Source organism: Megascapheus bottae, chromosome 24 (genome assembly GCF_031878675.1).
Source record: "Megascapheus bottae isolate mThoBot1 chromosome 24, mThoBot2.hap1, whole genome shotgun sequence".
In the NCBI taxonomy this organism is placed as follows: Eukaryota; Metazoa; Chordata; class Mammalia; order Rodentia; family Geomyidae; genus Megascapheus; species Megascapheus bottae.
Window position 1 is genome coordinate 6,747,617 of NC_143532.1, and position 12,873 is coordinate 6,760,489.

At 38.7% G+C, this 12,873-nt stretch overlaps 1 long non-coding RNA gene across 4 annotated transcripts in view; it reads right to left on the reverse strand.

The window, feature by feature from the left end:
• The window catches only part of LOC150046842 (uncharacterized), a 343,930-nt gene that overhangs the window by 176,602 nt on the left and 154,455 nt on the right, over positions 1-12,873 (reverse strand). For all 4 annotated transcript variants that reach the window (XR_016539478.1, XR_016539479.1, XR_016539480.1 and 1 more), the window contains exon 3: positions 11,913-11,998. This is a non-coding gene — a long non-coding RNA (uncharacterized LOC150046842). The remainder of the gene's footprint in view (positions 1-11,912; positions 11,999-12,873) is intronic.

Consider the following 12,873-nt stretch of genomic DNA (forward strand, 5'->3'; position numbering starts at 1 on the left):
TTCAGAAATAAATCATCATCTGCAATGATGATTACTGCAAGTATTTGAGAATTCCAAGTGGCTATATGCAAAAGTGCTCACCAGTCTAACGCTTCTCAGTAAATTATCAGTCCCTTTATTTACATAATATATTCAGGAGAAGGTGTCCATTTGACAATGAAGGAATTCCTTTGGAGAGGGCAAATACCAGGTACGAGTCTTACACAGTGAAGTATTTTATTGAAAAACTTCTTATCGCATGTCCAAGAGTTTCATCCTTTTACATTAAACTTTTTTGGGAAAAAAATAAAAATGAAAGCCACTGGAATTATAACATGTTCACGCATGGTGTTTTGTTTTGTTTTCCAATTTGCTGCCATCTAAATAGGTAATTGCATTGTTTTCACAGGCCGAAGAACCCATAAACAAGGGGGAAGAATTGCAGTCTTTCTACTTGAGTTCTTTTTGCTGTAGGCATGACACAATATCTAGGTTTTTTTCCTGAGCATGCTCAGAATGAAGTAGGCAGGCATAGAGCAAAGAGAACCCACCCTTTCACCCTGTTCTTTCTCCTCTGCTGGATCTTCAAGAGCTAGCCACTTTGGGCAGCTTCTCAATGACCCAAGCAAAAATAATATTATCTTCTCAATGTAACCATCTGAGCTGCTCTTAAAACCTTGTTACCCAAGTAATGAGTAACTAACATGATGAAGCACGATGCATCATGATAAAATGTACAAACTCTGCCTCTTCATAGTTGAACAATATAGTACTCGTGATTCTGTCTGTGTTCAAGAGTCAGAACATAGTCACTCTGAAAATAAAGGAAAATGACCTAAGAAAGGAAATTATGTCTCCGAGAGGGCTGCTTTCCCATGCTACACAGATTTCCCAAAGCTCTAGTTGAGCATATTTCTTTCCTTCCTTTTTTATAAATACAGAAGGAAAAAAAACTGGCCTTCATGGTTCCTTGGAGAAATATGTAATATTAGGGCTAGAGTAGGAAGCCTATGGGAATTCTGGAGCATCTTCCAGTCCCCCAAAATAAGAGATTGCAAAAGAAAACAAAAGGAAACAGGCCCAAAGGGCAGAGAAATCAACCTGAATTAGCTCTATGGCCAAAGCTAGGGAATTCTGAGCCACAAATTAAATCCTGATATTTTCTTATAAAGCAAAGAAGAAAATATCCAAGTCAATGTCAATAAAATTAATCTGTTGTGCTGTAGTGCCAGTTAGAGCCATTAAGAACCATGCATAGGCAATGCATCCTGGGTATTTACTTTTTTTGCTCAGTGGACTTGAATCGTAAATATAATACACCAAGGAGATGCTGGATAGAATGGTCCTGTGTGGAGACAGCTCAAGAACACATTGTGATAGGAAGGAGAAAGCAACTCCTTACTAACCTAAGGCAACTCCAGGAGAGGGATTAGTCACAGGAAGACACAAGTAGCCTAAACCCAGTCTCCTGGCAACTGGGTACACTGTGGACATACTAGAGGATGGGTTCATGGGGACATAGAAGAGCTTTTGTTATCCTGACAATCAATATCCAGAATAAAAAGAAGCAAATTATAAGAATCAGAAGAAGAAAAAGGGGGAAAAAGATATGTTAGGCAAATTGACTGACAATTAATTTGTTACAATAGCAAAAAGAGAAAAGCCATTTACTCGTGGTTCAATGAGCCATGATAAATTTCATGAGGTTTCATTTATATTTACACTTGTAGAACGTGGCTTGCATGTGACATCACTGTAATACTGATCACTGGAATGAAAAATCCAAGAGAGGGAACAGAAATTGAATTTTTTTTAAAGAGCCCAGTTTCTCAGCGGCTAATATTTTATAATTTGGAAGTCTTTTTACAAAAACATCTCATATTGCCAAGCCATATTTTAAAATGGTTTAATACCTGGATGAAAAACGTGAAGGATGACACTGATCGAGATGCATTTGCCCTCACAAACTGACATGTTGAATTGAATCCTCTATGTATAACTACTTAAGGATAATTTTCAAAAATATAGTACTGTACTAAAAGAAAACCTAGAAAGTATACCATCTTCAACACAGAGTGAATTCACTGATTTATATTGCTGTGTGGATAAATAGTGGAAACCAGTGATTGGCTAGAAAGTTTCAGCTGTCTGGGCATTCTAGACATTGGTGACATCGATGACAACAACAGTGTAATGAAGTGACACTTGGAATGTTTCATGACTTGGTCAGAGAATGAGCATTTAGATATTTTTTTTAAGAATAAGGAAGCTTCACAGTGGTTCCCAGTCCATTTTAGTGATCCTTATCAGAGAGAAGCAGGAAAGGGAGGGAGGAAAGGGAGGGATCAAGGGAGGGAGAAAATGAGTTGTACTGGAATAGCTTGGATTCTCTGAGTGCAAACAGACTCTCAAAGCTTTGTGTAACAGCTGGGCAAAGTCAATGCTCTGAAGACAGAAGGGGGATTGTGAAAATCCAAGCACAGGCATCAAGAGGCCCTGTGGGCTTTGGCTTGGCCTTTTGTGGGTCTGCCTTTGCCATGAGAAGAACATGCCAGGGAGTCATCAGTGAAGAAGGATGGAGGATGCATGGAGAAGAGGCGCCCGAGCTGCCAAAGCCTGAAGTTGGCTCAACAGAGCCCATCCTGGACCTGCCACACCCAGCTGACCTGCAGGACTGGGGAAAATATCACCCACAGGGATTGGGTGGTCATTTTTTTTCCAAGTACTGAAAAATAAACAAGCCAACTGGTTTCACCATGTCTGCTTTCCAGGCTGCTTTCTCCCAAGGGTAGACTGCTTTCCTTCTATAATCCTAGCTATTCAAGAGGCTGAGATCTGAGGATTACAGTTCAAATCCAGCCTGGGTGAGGAAAGTCTGTGAGACTCTTATCTCCAATTAATTACTCAAAAGTCAGAAGTGGAGCTGTGGCTCAAGGTAGAGTACTACCCAGCAGGGAAAAAGCTAAGGGAGAGTACCCAGGTTCTAGATCAAGCCCCAATGTCAGCACTATATCTGTCTGTCTGTCGGTCGGTCTGTCTGTCTACAGGTTACTGCTTGGTCTTCTTAATAAATATTCACGTGAGTCACGACTGCCTTTCAGACGAGGTTGAATAGTCAATGAAGCTTGGTTACTTTTAAAGTGTGCCCATCTCGATATCTAGAATTGATCTAGACCCCAGGATAAGTTAATAGTTTCACTCACTCTGTCTCCAGGCACCTAACATTGGGCATAGCCAATGATGCAGTGATTCCAGGCCACCAAAGTCTCACAGACTTTCAAAACTTTAAAAGATAGTTCAGGAAGTGTTTATGTCCATTTTTCTCTAAAATGCTGAAAGTACACACTATCAAACTCTGTATTACAATGTTTGTACTCACAGTGGGAAATTTAGTATCTGATGGTTTTCCCATAAGATCAGATGAGCTGTCTGTCACATCAGAGCTGTCTGTCTTTGTGTACGTGGACCCTGAGCATGTGTGAGGACGATGGGTTGTTTGGCATATCTGTCTGCCCTTAAGCAATGCATGACTACAACTCAATCCATGCCTGGGATTCTAACTGCTAACTAACCCAAAGGGCCATCCCTCCTTACCATGGCCACAAACAGTGTTGGCACAAATGACAATAAAATACATGAAAGGAGACTGGCTTTCCCAATCCATTTTACCATGCCATGGTTTTTTTTTTTCAGTGTTTCGGTGGACCAGGATCCTTACCAGCATGGCAAATAGGCCTTCTGACAGTCTCCCATCAAAACGTCTCTTTGAAATGAACTACCTACTTTTGTCCATTGAATAGAATGTTTACTAGGCTCAGTGGGATAGAGGAAGAGGATCTAAGGGTTTGGATCTCATTAGCATTCTGATCATTCAAAGAGGGAGGATCAAACTGCACCATATACAAACAGGATATGATCATGAAAAGTACAGGGGAATGAAATGCCAGTAACTCACTTGACCCTCCAGCACCCAAAGCATTGCATGCATTTTCGTATTCCTCTTTTCCAAGTGGGTAAACTAGCCATGATGATCATTCCCAGTGGAACCTGGCGAGCAGTGACAGAATTAGAACCAAAGCAAGAGTCTTTCCTGCTTTAAACTATATCAGCATCAGGCATAATAACTAAAATTTGAATACTTCTTCTGGAGTGGGACTTAGAGAATAAGAAAATTGCAGAAGTGGGTAGGCATTAAATATCTTTACAAAAATTGTTAAAGAATTGAGTCAGACAGAAAGTTTTCAAGCCAGGCTGTTGTGGCACACATCTATAATCCTAGCTGCTCTAGAGGCTTAGCTTTGAGGACTGTGTCTAGAAGTCAGCAGGGAAGAAAAGTCTCCTATCTCCAGTTAATCACCAAAAAGCCAGAAGTCGAGGTGTGGCTCAAGTGGTAGAGTGCTAGTCTTGGGCAAAAAAAAGAAAGGCTAACGGTCAACATATGGCCCTGAGTTCAAGCCCTAGTACCACCACCACCTTTACCCCAATACACACACACACACACACACACACACACACACACACACACACACACACACACACAGAGTTACTAAGAAACACCTCCCCGATTCAATGGATTCAAGTATGAATAATGATGCAGACATTAATAATACATGTAAAATCAGGTATGATTCTTTTTCCTCTTTGGAACAGAACATAAGCCCAAACCCTCCGGAGAATCTGTAATGTGTACAATTGCTGTTTTCAAATATGTGTAGGGTTTTTTTTTATTCATGAAGAAAGCAATTGAGAACGCCTCCTGTTTTACCCAGCATATATAAATAGCAATTCCCTCTGTGCCATCAAACACCTATAAAATAATATGAAATTAATAAAACGCATAGTAATGTTTTTTAAAGGAAGTTTGAGCCATTTTGAGTGAAAACTATATAAAACAAATGAAACTTTTTGTTGTTTTTTTTCTTTCAATATCATCTTCCATCTTACTGGTAATTGATCATTAGTCAAAACAATTTTCACATCTGAAACCCAGGCATGTTTTAGAAAATGGCTCTAATCTCACAGAGACAGAAGAGAAGCTTGTCTAAGAGGAATCAGAAAAATCTAGAAGACAAAGGGGAGGGGGAAATATAGATATATATGTATATATATATACACCTGGGAAACTGCAGAGAGACTAAAATACAAACATCTTTGGCAATAGATGAAATGAGAAATGAGATATGGTAGGAGTTTCTTCCTGGAGAACAAGTTTGATATTCTCCACACATCACTCGCTTCTCCAGGAAGAGTCTCTGCTAACAAGGAATTTCAGAAGAGTTCTTGCTTACACAGGATCTTCTGTAGCAAAGGCCATCAATTATTCTTTCCTGAAAACTTAGCAGGGTCTGAAGTCATCGACTATTGTGTAAAACTGGGCTTTCCCCAGAGGACACTGGAGACCGGGAGGAGGAGAAAGTCAATATTGCCAGCCACAGAAATGTACATACTGCTTTATAAACAGGGGTCCTTTGGCAAACAGTTATGGATGAAAGGCTGAAGAACATGACTGGATACAGGCTGTTTATTCTTTCCTAAGTACAAAAGCACCAAAGCAGGAGAAAGCAACATCAAACTCCATGTGGATTTTCTTTTTCTTTCTTCTTGATGGAGACGGGGTCTCACTACATACATAGCTCAGGCTGACTCCTTTCAAATCAGATTCGCCAAAGCTGGCATTACAGATATGAGCCATCATGTTTCAGCTTCATGCTCATTCTTTATTCTAGGGAGTGTACAAAAATTATGCCCAAGGTGAGATTTCTGATTTCTTTCTTCTTTTGTTTGTCTGGTGCTAGGATTTGAACTTGGGACCTCACGCTTGCTCAGCTTGCTTGCTCAGGTACTTCTCTGCCACTGGAGCCATGCCCTGCAGCCCAGTTTTTTGCTAGTTGTTTTGGAGATGAAGCTGTTTGAACTTTAAAAAAAAAACTTTGGAGCTGGCTTCAAACTTTTATGTATTTCATCTAAAAGGCTTACATTTGAATTTTAAGTTTTTTTCTTGGATCAGCTGTTATAAAAATTCACCTAAAAGACATGTCATGTCAATATTGCACAGACATTGAACAAATAAAGCTCTCACTCATTTTTTTGTTATAAAGGTGCAAAACAGCCTCCTTGAAGCCAGAAGATGTGTTGTGGCTCCAGTGGTAGAGTCCCAGCCCTGAGTGAAAAAACTAAGCAAGATCAAAAGGCCCGAGTTCAAGTCTAATACTGGAACAAAAACAAATACTGCAAGTCTCCTTCCAGTTTTTCCCATCCTTTCAGTTACACTAAGTTTCTTCTTTAGAAGACAAAATTACTTGCTTCATTTTATTCATGCTTTCTATTTGCCACGCATCCATTTCATTGGAGTGCAAACTTCATGAGGACAAAAGTATTTTCCCATTTTGCTTATTGCTCAGTCTACAACCCATCAATATTATAGAAACCTAGAATAACAGAATCATTCATTAAGGGGCATTGATTCTAAGATTTTTATCTACTTAGGATTGTTATTCATTGACTACAGAACTCAACAATGAAATATATTTGAGGTTAGTATTTCACTTCTTGGAGGAAAAAGGTACTTGAATATCAGCCATGTTCTATAGAAAGAAAAAAAAAAAGAACAGAAAGTTTCCATGTTAGTACCTGTAGGATCCAAGGTTTTCAGAGGTCTCTTTCGGGACACGTGGGTCTCTGCAGGGAATGAGGCAGCTCCCTCCTGGCCTGGAGTGTTTGTTGTCCTGTGGTTTCCTCCCCATGCTTCTTACATGCATCATGTCCATCTGCTTCTCTGCAGATGGAGTTGCTATGGTTACCCAAGCACTCTAATAGAGACAGGTGTCATCTGTGTAAGGTGAGCCATAGCTGGGTTGAATCACAGGAAAAAGAAAGACCTCGGTGAAGCATCAATGGCCCACACCGAGATTCCTACTTACTCTAGAGGCTGAGATAGGAAGATCATGCTGTGAAGCCAGCCTGAGCGGGAACGTCCATTTTGCCACCACAAAGCCAGAAATGAAACTGTGGTTCAAGTGCTTGATCACTAGCCTCAAGCAGCAACAACAAAGCAACAGATCCAGGGACAGCACCCAGGCCCTGAGTTTAAGCCCAGGACTGTCATACATACATGTGCATGTAAACACACACACACACACACACGCATGCATGCACACAAGCACGCACACCAAAGGACTGGCCAGGTCTAACAATGAAAATGTCTGAAAGAATAGGATCATTTGTAAAGTCACTGACATAATGTGAAATGGCAGACCTGCGGCTTTCAGCTATCAAATAGAGTTGGAAAAGGCCTCAATAGATGATGGTTTTCAATTTTTATAGAACAGAGAAATTTCAAATCGAATCATTTTGAATGTCATTAGTCTCACATCTGGATATCTTCTTAAACATTCTGATAGCTTAAGTTTCACTAATAAGTGACATAATAAGAACCATTAAATTCAGAGAAGTAGCATTAGATGTGAAATAAAATTCTACCAGTAATCTTTCATATCATTTCTTTCTTGTCTCTAGTGCCTTTGGAAGATTCTATTTCTTCTACTTTTCCACATACTTTCTTTTCCTCCATAATTTGTATGAGTCTTAATTTCTTAATGGGAAGAAGGCTCTGGAAAACCTGGATGGAGAAGGCTTTGAAATCCTTGCCCAAAGGTGTATCTTGGCTAAAACCAGACAAGTAAAGCAGCTATGCACAAATGAAACAAGAATCTGAGAACATTTTCATGTATAAATGCATATATACAAATATATTCCCACCACATTCTTTTATGAAGAAAATAAATCATCACTGTATTTATAAGACTTTGATTTGTGCCAGAGAAGAGCAGAACAAATATTTTTCAGTTTTCTTTCAGAAAATCTATTTACTTTCCATTTGCATCTGTATACATTGCAATACATATTTCTTCCTCTTTTATTCATTATTGCTTCTATACACAACTTACCCCATATCACCAAGAGATACAAAAAGAAGGAAAAGTGCTAAATTCATGTGCACACTTCTTCACACAAATCAACTTTAAAGAATAGTGTAACAATGACAACAATATCAACAAGACAGAAAATATCTTTCAAATATATGCCATATTGTCATTGGAAGTCTGATTTGTCAGAAAAAAAATGAGAGGAACTAATACTATGATCTAGAGGACTATTATAATTGAATAGATCTTTCTGTAAACACCGTAATGCTTTGTTGCTAAAAGGAGAGCTTTTTTCACTTTGTTAAACTAAAATGGTAAACAAACATTTGTTTTGACATTTTGTGACTGTACCCAATTCCGAAATAACCAGATGCTGACATCTTAAATATACAAGTCAATATTTTTAATAGATGTGACAAAACCATTGTCTATTCATTTCACATATTTATCAGTTACCTCAGAGATTACATATGTGACAATTTAGCTTTCCCTAGTGACCTTGAGGATGTTATATAACCTTCCTGAAACTCAATTTCCATGCTTGCAAAACAGAGCCTAATGCAGAGCTGTTGTGGGGGGAAAATCCATCGATTCTATCTTTAGAAAGCTCAAGGCAGAGTCTGGTGCATGGTGAAATGGTCGATAATATTTGCTATCGTTATGGTGGCAATTACTACAGCATCACGATATGATCATGAATGTGATCCAGCGATCAATATTTTGAAGGAATATTACTTGAGAATATTACATTGGGAAAACAAAATTAATTTGGTGCCATTTTTTTCCTTTCTCCTTTGCAAATAAGCTGTTTAAAATCACCAATTAATAGACATCTTGTGATCAAATGGGAGATATCTCCTTCAGTGGATGATAAACACACACACACACACACACACACACACACACTGTGGCTGAAATTGCATTTACACACAATAGGTTATACAGTTAAACTACTGCAGAGTGTCAAGCAGGGCTAATAGTAAATGATGGGTCCACTTTTCGAGTCATCACTGGAATGGACTTGCCTGCATGAAATGATAATAGGCATTCCTTAGGGAATTTAACCTGGCCAATAATCTTCCTCGGCTTGGATTCATTTGCATAATAGACATAATGTTCTGATTGTATACCTCTAAGATCCAACCCTTTCCCCTTTGCCTTGTTCTGCAATCTGTAAGGAATTCAAGACTCAAAACGTGCTGGGTAACATGCAATGACTAATATTGTCCTAAACAAGTCGCATATCATCTCATCCTTCTTTTTTGTTTCCTTCAGGCCATCATCAAGTTGGGTAACAACCCCTTTGAAACACCTATCCGTCCACAGAGTTAGCCAATCAAGGGCTGGTAGGGGGTCTGTGTTCGGAACACAAGTCATCAAAGTTCATTCTCTCTAAACAGGATTCGGTTCATTTCCTACTCTTTCATTCTGCCTGCCCTCATGCTGAATCACCATTTTTAAACAACACACATACAATGTCTTCATTGAAATTTCAAAGCTAAATAAAGATGACTGTCAGGAAGCCTATTTCCAGGCTGCAAAACCAATCATCTTTGAGGAGAAAAGAATAAAATAGACACAAACAACAACAATAACAAAGGAAACAACTAAAACTCTATCCTGCTGAATTCAGAATGTCTTCATTGACCTTCATTGATCAAGCCAAACAGAACATTCTGGATGTATTCAAGAAGATGTATAAATAAATGAGCTTTTGTGCTTTACTAGTTTTTTTTTCTGCAAAATATGCACTATTTCCAATCCTCATTCTGATGAGTAGATCTCTCTACAAGCCAAAGTGAAGCTATAACATTTAATACAATGAGATTTGATGTCCTTGTCTTTAGCCACAGCATATAGATTGCTTTTGGAGGGGATTGGGGCCATAAAAAGAGAAAATCCTTCCAGCAAATGAACTTAGTTTTTTGAGCAAAGCCAAACAAAACTAAGTTGTGAATTAAGCAGTTCCTTAAAACCAGAGCACATTTCCTAAACTCAACCATCAATACAATCAGCATTTTTTTAAATAGGAAAACAGACAGAACATCAAAAACATCACGTAAGACGCAGCTTAGCCCAGCAACCCAGCTACAGATGAACTAATTCTTTTACTGCTTATTTAGTTAATTGGTTACATAGTCTTCCACAACCCAAGTAGATCTTCTGTAACTAAGCTTCATATCTGTTTGGTTTGGGGGGGGGGTGTCCCAGCCTAAATGCATGTTCTCCTTTAAAATATGTTACAGCGGCAACTAAATTCATGTAAAATATAGGATGGATAAGCTACTACTTGTAGCTAATATAACAATTTGGATGTTACCATTTTTCATAAAGATAGAAAATCCTCCAAAGCATTGCAAACAAAAATATCCCCAAATATTTAGAGATCTTAATAGTATTTAATTGGTAGTTATATTTACATGTGCAGGTTTTAATACAGAGTCAACTGATTGAAACAGGAAAGAAATATGTTGACTCACTGGCTGAGGGAAGCAAGAGTTCAGCTTTACTGAGAAACCACATGTAGACACAGGAACAGAAACATGTGCTGATAAACCCAGGGGCTTAGATTAGGATTTATTTGCCTCTACTTTCCTGAATTTTTCCCCACCAGGCCAATGAAATGTTGCAAGAGCCAATACTCACTGAAAACTACTTCCATGAGTCAATCAATATGTACCAAGAACTGGAAGACATTTCATTCCAATAATTTTCAAGTCAGTTGTACCTGGCACAGATCCGTATTGCAAATTTTCCCAGCAATGAATCCAATGGGTGACTCATACTTTATAAAAAAATTTTCCAGAAGTGTTCTTTTAAGCATAGAACAATGACAGCAAAGAAAATCACTGGTGGAAGAAGAGGAAAGATGGAGAACCAACCATTTAAAAATTCCCGTAGGATTAAAGTACTGCTATATAAACCATGGTGGATAGATATTAAAACCAAGAGTTGAAAGTTTGTTTCAGAAGAGGATATGGATGTAGTTTCAATACTTCTCCCAACATAGAACTTTCATAATATGCAATGAAGTCCCTCGCCTATAGAGAGGTAGGTCCTACCTTTTCAGAGTGAACAACGAGTTACTGTAATCGCATAGAATGATGGAAGGTACTTGCTCATAACCAAAGGGCAAAAGATAGTTTATGCAATAATCTATCAGAAGGCTCTTCGGGCTCAAAATATGAGGAAGTATGAATATAACACACCTAGGCTTCTCTCTTTAAGTCTGTTCATGCCATGAGAGAAAGAGTCTGAAAGATTGCTCCAATTGAAATGTGTATGAGAAAGGCACAGAGACTGAAAATAATAATGGAAATAGGTCAAATCTTCAGGTTGACAAAACAAGAGTTGTGACATGGACTGTCAATAGACAAAATGTGAAATATGGAAACATATTGATAATGTGGTTGAATAAGTATGAAATTTCCCACATTTGATCATTTCAATGTGTCTATGCAAGAAACTGCCTTTGTTCTTTGGAAAAACACACTGAATTATTTACCAGAGAAAGGTCATGATCTCTAAAACTTCTCTCAAATACTCAGCAAAACCCCAGAATAAAATTGTGTAGGTGTAATAAAGGAAATAAGCAGGACCAAATGTAAACAATTCATTATTTAGATCAAAAGACATAGAAGAGACCTTAGAGTAATGGCCATGACAATTTTTGCAGGACTGACATTTTTTTGTTGTTCCAAAATGACTTTCCCAAAATAAAAGCACTAACAAATTAAAATAAATGTCATCAACCAACAAAAAGGGATGGGTACAATATCCAGTTATCACCTAAATTATGGAAACATCTCAATCCCTCTTTTTCAAAAGGAACAGAAATTTTTTACGTAAGAAAACAGCCTTTCCTGGTTATTCCGAGAGAGGTCACTCAATTTCAATTTTATACATCGAACTAATAAAGCTAAAAGCAAAATTAATGCCCAAATTAAAACAAGGACATTATTCTGGATCCCTTGTAGATTGAAAGGCCGGTGGAAATAAACGGCTTACCTTGTGGAAAGCTTCACAGGCCAGCTGGACAGCATCCTGGCATTGAAGGACGACTTCAACAGCAAAGCCTTCTTCATCTGCCTTCCCTGGAAGGTAAGGACATTGTGGAGTCTCTCCCGGCAAATCTCAGGCAGTAACAGCTACTTTTTGCTTCTAACCTACATCCAGGGAGGCCTCTGAGGTAGCAGTTAGAGTCTACAGCAACAATTCTCAAAGTGTGGGCTCTGGACTAGCACTCTCTCCCTCTCCCTCTTTCACTCTCTCTCTCTTTCTCCACTCCCTTCTACCTTCTCTCCATTCCCACCCCTTTCATGACCACCCCTTCCCAGTTCACCTCAGACCTCCTGAAAAGAAACTAATGGCAATTCTGGCCATAGCAAGCGCCCCTCTCTGGTGCTGGTGCCCTCCCCCTCCCCCCTCCTCCCATCCCCAGTTCCAAATGGAAATTCCAGTTTGTATATTGCCCTAGGACTCCATGGGAGGCACAAATTAAAACTAAAGCCCCACTGTGAACTCCACTTTCCCTGTCCTTGAAGACCATTCCATATAATCAACCCCATCAATGGAATATTTTATCGCCATTGGAATAATTGTGTAAAGACGACATTATCAACCTGTTTTCAAGTGAATGGGCTCACAGACTCCAGAATGCTTGTACTCAATTGGTTTGTATCAGGCCTGGACTTGTTAGCATGCATTTTCATGTTTTACTCATGAATGATCAACACTGATTTAGAGTAGGAGTCATGGCTATTCTTAGATTAGTTTCAGTAACTTTCAATAAATCGCTTTCTCAATAAGTTTTGAAGTTTGTTGTCAAGACAATGAGAAATGAATCTTAGTAGGAATGTGGAAAATACCACTTTACAAATGATTTGAAGCACTTCACTGGCACAAAGCATGAAGGGAAGAGAAAAGAAGGGAAGGGAAGGGAAGATGGGAAGATGGAAAGATGGGAAAG